The sequence below is a fragment of the Saimiri boliviensis genome, chromosome 1, assembly GCF_048565385.1.
Source record: "Saimiri boliviensis isolate mSaiBol1 chromosome 1, mSaiBol1.pri, whole genome shotgun sequence".
In the NCBI taxonomy this organism is placed as follows: domain Eukaryota; kingdom Metazoa; phylum Chordata; class Mammalia; order Primates; family Cebidae; genus Saimiri; species Saimiri boliviensis.
In genome coordinates, this window is record NC_133449.1 from 140,499,208 (window position 1) to 140,505,442 (window position 6,235).

Genomic DNA, 6,235 nt, shown 5'->3' on the forward strand with positions numbered 1-6,235 from the left:
GTCCACACCCGCGCGCGCTGCTGCCGCCCCCGGCGCGGAGGCTCACTGCACACGGACGGCCCGGCCGCCGCCGCGCAGAAGGCCTGGCTGGAATCCGAGCGTCAGCGCGCTTCTGTTGACTTTCGTTGTTCTGTCCGAGACGGAGCCTTGTTCTGTGGCCCGGGCTGGAGCGCAGCGGCGCGATCTCCGCCTCCCGGGCTCGAGCGCGCCTCCTGCCTCAGCCTCCCGAGCAGCCGGGACTACGGGCGCCCCACGCCCGGCTAAGTCCTGTGGTCTCCGTAGAGACCGGGTTTCACCGTGTTGGCCAGGCTGGTCTCGATCTCTTTTTTTTTCTTTTTTTTTTTTTTTTTTGAGACGGAGTTTCGCTCTTGTTACCCAGGCTGGAGTGCAATGGCGCGGTCTCGGCTCACCGCAACCTCCACCTCCTGGGTTCAGGCAATTCTCCTGCCTCAGCCTCCTGAGTAGCTGGGATTACAGGCACGCGCCACCACGCCCAGCTAGTTTTTTTTTATTTTTAGTAGAGACGGGGTTTCACCATGTTGACCAGGATGGTCTCGATCTCTCGACCTCGTGATCCACCCGCCTCGGCCTCCCACAGTGCTGGGATTACAGGCGGGAGCCACCGCGCCGGCCACACGCGCTTTTTAGAAAATGGGTGGCTTTTAGCTTCTCTTTGTAAACCCCAGTGGTTGAGAAGAAAAAAGGAACCGAGAGCCGCTGTGTGCGCCGGCTGCCACCTGCGGGCCCCGCGGGGGCCTCACGGCTGGTGACGGAGGGACTCCGGCCCCTCCACCCTCTCCGCAGCGGAGGACGCGCGCCAGGGCTCAGGACCAGCTCCGCGGGGGTACAGCTGGCTCTGTGGGCCTGCCATGACTCCTGCTTTCCCAGTGTTTCTGCAGGAGACGGGCTGCTGCTCCCCGCCCCCAGAGCCCCACTCCTACCTTCTCAGGTGGAAGACTCTTCACCCGCCACCCCTGTGCCCGAAGGGAGGGGCTGAGGACAGATGAAGGCCAGCATACGGGTTTGGTGCCCTTGCCCTGAGCTCCGGGACTCAGTTTCCCCTCTGTAGAAGGGTGTGGCTTTTGCTGCCTCTGGCTTGGCCTGCCTTGGTGATGACAGTGCCAGTAACTGTGGCCTCCCACGTGGGAAACACAGGCCATCTCATTTAACCCTGTAGAAGCCTGGGGCCAGCAGTCACCTACAGGACAACCGACTCCATCAGCTTCACCAAGGCCACATTGCTCAGACAGGGTGGGGTGAGATTCCACCCCAGCTCACACCCCAGATCCGGACACTGCTCCCGCATCTGCTCAGACCCAGAGGGGACTGCACTGGCTGCACTGTCGCTGCTTTGAGGTCCCCAGTCCTAGAGATTCCACTTCCACCTGGCCTCTCTCCCAGCTCCTCTGGCAAGCCCTTCCCTATCCTCAGCTCCCATCTGGGCCCCACAGTACATCCTCCGCCTGGGAAGAAGTCAGCCTCCACCTTCACCTCCAGGCTCCTGCTCTCCAACAAGCCAGGTCCACCCTCCCACTGGGCCCCTGCCTGGGTGAGCCTCCGATGACCCAACACCTCCTCCTGGCCTCTGCTCAGTGGCCCTCGGTGATCCCTGGGAGGTAGAGCCCTTCCCCTCATCGTCTCCCTCCTGTCTGATGTCTTCTGTTTTGCACATTTTTATGTATTATTTCTTCCCCCAACTGGGGCCCTAACCACCATAAAGCTGAGAGTGCAGGCAGCATTTTGTTGGCTGTCTTTACTGCTTGCCAGTGCGGGGACACAGCGAGTGCTTCCTTACATGGACTCGGGAAGGACTGACTTCCCAGTCAAGGCTGGCCCTGAGGAAAGAGATTCTGCTCAGCAGGTGCCACTGCACAAATGCGTGTTAGAACCAGTCGCTGATCTGAACAAGGGTCTACAAAAGCAATGGGGACCCTCCTCCAAGGAGAGACAAAGATAACCCCACACTCCACACACGGTTTAAAGTCTCCTTTCTTAATTAGAAAGTGTCGGCCAGGTGGGGTGGCCCCTGCCTGTAATCCCAGCACTTTTGGAGGCCGAGGTGGGAGGATTGCCTGACCCCAGGAATTTGAGGCTGCAGTGACCCACTCCATGCCAGCAAGACCTTATCTCTATAAATAAATAAATAAACAAGCATAGAGTGTGTCATGACCATCTCTCTGTAGACATTCAACAACGCATTTTTTAAAATTTTCTAATTTTACATGTTTATTTTAGGACAGAGTCTTACTCTGGCACCCAGGCTGGAGTGCAGTGGCTCAATCTCACCTCACTGCAACCTCCACCTCCCAGACTCAAGTGGTTCTCCCACTTCAGCCTCCTGAGTAGCCAGGATCACAGGGAAGTGCCACCACCTGGCTAATTTTATTTGTATTTTTATAGAGACAGGGTTTTGCCACATTGCCCAGGCTGGTCTCAAACTCCTGGACTCAAGTGATCTACCCACCTCAGTCTACCAGAGTGCTGGGATTACAGGTGTGAGCTGCCACACCTGGCCCTATTTTATTCTTATTTTTTTCTTTTTTTTTTGAGACGGAGTTTCGCTCTTGTTACCCAGGCTGGAGTGCAATGGCGCGATCTCGGCTCACCGCAACCTCCGCCTCCTGGGTTCAGGCAATTCTCCTGCCTCAGCCTCCTGAGTAGCTGGGATTACAGGCACGTGCCACCATGCCCAGCTAATTTTTTGTATTTTTAGTAGAGACGGGGTTTCACCATGTTGACCAGGATGGTCTTGATCTCTCGACCTCGTGATCCACCCGCCTCGGCCTCCCAAAGTGCTGGGATTACAGGCTTGAGCCACCGCGCCCGGCCACCTTTACTGTTTTGTTTTGCTTCAGATGTGGTTGCCCAGGCTGGCCTCAACCACCTGGGCTCAAGTGATCCTCCTGCCTCAGGCCCCTGAGTATCTGGAACCACAGGCCTGCACTGCCATGCCCAACTAATTTTTGTATTTTTTATAGAGACAGGGTCTTGCCATGTTGCCCAGGCTGGCATCCAACTCCTGAACTCAAGTGATCTGCCTGCCTTGGCCTCCCAAAATTCTGGGATTATAGGCATGAGCCACCACAATTATTGAGCACCAGCTGTATGCCATGTTCTCATCAAAGCAGTGGGGCACAGTGGCGAAAAAACAGACAAGGTCCCATCACTCAAGGGTCCAGACAGTAAGCAAAGAAGCAGATTAATCAGAGATAATGAGCACCAAAAGGGAAATAAACAGTTTGACGAGACAAGGGCTGCAATCAGAGGACAAAGATGCTTGCGCCAAGACTCCAAGGGTCGGAAGGAGCGAACCACTGAAAAGCGTTACCGTGAACCCTAAGTTTCTCTTCAAAGAATCAGTATGTCAGTATGTTCAGCTCTCTTATTCTTTGAATCTCTACTTCCGTGTAATTCCAATAGACAACCTTCTCCACTGGTTCCTCAGTAGTTCACACCTGCTCCCCCTACCCCCTCCATCCTGACTTGTCCTGGTCACCTGATCACCCCGGCTACCTGCTCTGACACACTGGTAACTGTCCTTCCCGCCAAAACACCTACCCTGCCACTCCAGCTCGGAAGCCTGTTCTTTTTAAAATAGCCACTTGGGATTAGTCTATCTTGTGCGGTTTAACCCGATCCAACAGGGGGTGACAGCAGCAGGGACAACTCCCGTCAGGCTTAAGTACACCTTCCCCTTGTCCAAGCATGCAGCGGCCACTGCTCCATCCGTGCGCCACACGCTCCAGTGGAAGTAAACTGCCTTGCTGAGAGGACTGATCTTGGAGTGCTACTTCTGTTGTGGCATCAAAATTTTACTTATAACAAGTGGAAGGGGCATCCAGGTGGAAAGAGCAAGTACAAAGGCCTGGAGGAACTGAAAGAGCCTCTGGTGACTGAGGAGCTGGAAGCAGGTCCCTGTGGATGGCGCTTCGCACAAGGTGAAGTGAGGGCAGGGGACCAGAGACGGGAGGCTGAGCAGATGGTGAACCCGTTGGCCTTGGTTGGTGGTGAGACTGGAGCCATTGGAAATTTCTCTCTTTTTTTTTTTTTTTGAGACAGAGTCTCACTCTGTCGTCAGGTGCCATCTCAGCTCACTGCAAACTCTTACCTTCTGGGTTCAAGCCATTATCATGCCTCAGCCTCCCAAGTAGCTGGGACTACTGGCGTGCACCACCACACCCAGCTAATTTTTTGTATTTTTAGTAGAGATGGGGTTTCACCATGTTGGCCAGGATGATCTCCATCTCTTGATTTTGTGATCAGCCCGCCTCGGCCTCCCAAAGTTCTGGGATTACAGGCATGAGCCACTGCACCTGGCCTCTCTTAACTCTTTTTTTGAAATGGGGTCTCACTCTGACGCCCAGGCTGGAGTGCAGTGGTACAGTCTCGACTCACTGCAGCCTCAATCTCTTGGACTCAAGGGATCCTCCTGCCTCGGCCTCCCAGGTAGCCAGGGCTACAGGCACACACCACCACACCTGGCTAATTTTTGTATTTTTAGTAGAGATGGGATTTCACCATATTGCCCAACTGGTCTCAAACTGAGCTCAGGCGATCCACTTGCCTTGGCCTCCCAAATTGCTGGGATTACAGGCATGAGCCACCACAGTCTCTCAATAGCTTCAATGAGTATAATCAACATACAATAAACCACACATGTGCACCAAAAAGCTCCCCAAACAAAAACCCACACATGTTTAAGGGTACAACTGGGTAGATTTTGACATGTATGTGCACCTGAGAGACTCAGACCATGATCAGAGATGTGATGAGCACCCAGAAGGAAGGCGAGCAAACCATCCTCCATCAACAGATGAAAGATAAAGAAAATGTGGTACTGGCCGGGCACGATGGCTCGTGCCTGGAATCCCAGCACTTTGGGAGGCCAAGGTGGGTGGATCACCTAAGGTCAGGAGTTTGAGACCAGCCTGACCAACATGGGGAAACCCCGTCTCTACTAAAAATAAAAAATTAGCTGGGTGTGGTGGCGCATATCTGTGATCCCAGCTACTCGGGAGGCTGAGGCAGGAGAATCGCTTAAACCTGGGAGGCAGAGGTTGCAGTGAGCCAGGATCATGCACCTGCACTCCAGCCTGAGAGACAAAGACTCCATCTCAAAAAAAAAAAAAAAAAAAAAAAAGGCAGGCTGGGCACAGTGGCTCACACCTGTAACCCCAGTACTTTGGGAGGCTGAGGTAGGCAGATCACAAGGTAAAGAAATCGAGACCATCCTGGCCAACATGGTGAAACCCAATCTCTACTAAAAATACAAAAAATTAGCTGGGCATACAATTACTCACCTGTAATCCCAGCTACTCAGGAGCTGAGGCAGGAAAATCATTTGAACTTGGGAGGCGGAGGTTGCAGTGAACCAAGATCGTGCCACTGCACTCCAGCCTAAGCGACAGAGCGAGACTCCATCTCAAGAAAAAAAGGGGGTGGGGGCTGGGTGCAGTGGCTCACTCCAGTAATCCCAGCACTTTGGGAGGCCAAGGCAAGTGGATCATCTGAGGTCAGGAGTTTGAGACCAGCCTAACCAAAAGGGTGAAATCCCATCTCTACTAAAAAATATAAAAATTAGTTGGGTGCAGTCGCAGGTGCCTATAATCCCAGCTACTCAGGAGGCTGAGGCAGGAGAATCGCTTGAACCCAGGAGGCAGAGGTTGCAATGAGCTGAGGTTGCGCCACTGTGCTCCAGCCTGGGCAACAAGAACAAGACTGCATCTGAAAAATAAAAATAAAAATAAAACAAGGCATGGGCTGTGGAGATGGGAGAAGGACCTCTGCTCTGATGTCTTCCTGCTGACAGGGGTATAGCTAGGATGGGGGTTGGCCCAGGGGAGTCGGAGTGAACCCGCATTGCCGCTGTCTGAACATACTCACGGGTGCCTCCCTGGGGTTCCCAGGCTTGCGTGACAAAGGCATCAGGACTCTCATGCACAGTGTTAGCACAGCACTTAGGTGAACAGCGACCACAGGGCAACGAGTCCTACTATTAATATGCAGAAGGAGAGACGGACCTTCAGAAGCCTTTGCAAAGCCTATCTGGAGCTCTGCAGGGTCCTGGTGGGCAGCTCTGAGAACTGATGGGACTCGGGGTCACTGGCAGACAGAAAGAGACTTGGATCAGATGTTAGAAAGACACACTGGGATACACAGGAAAGAACAAATTTAGATACACTGTCCTTATCTTCTTAGTCAATTTCCCAAAGGTTAAACAGCCCTTTAGACCTGT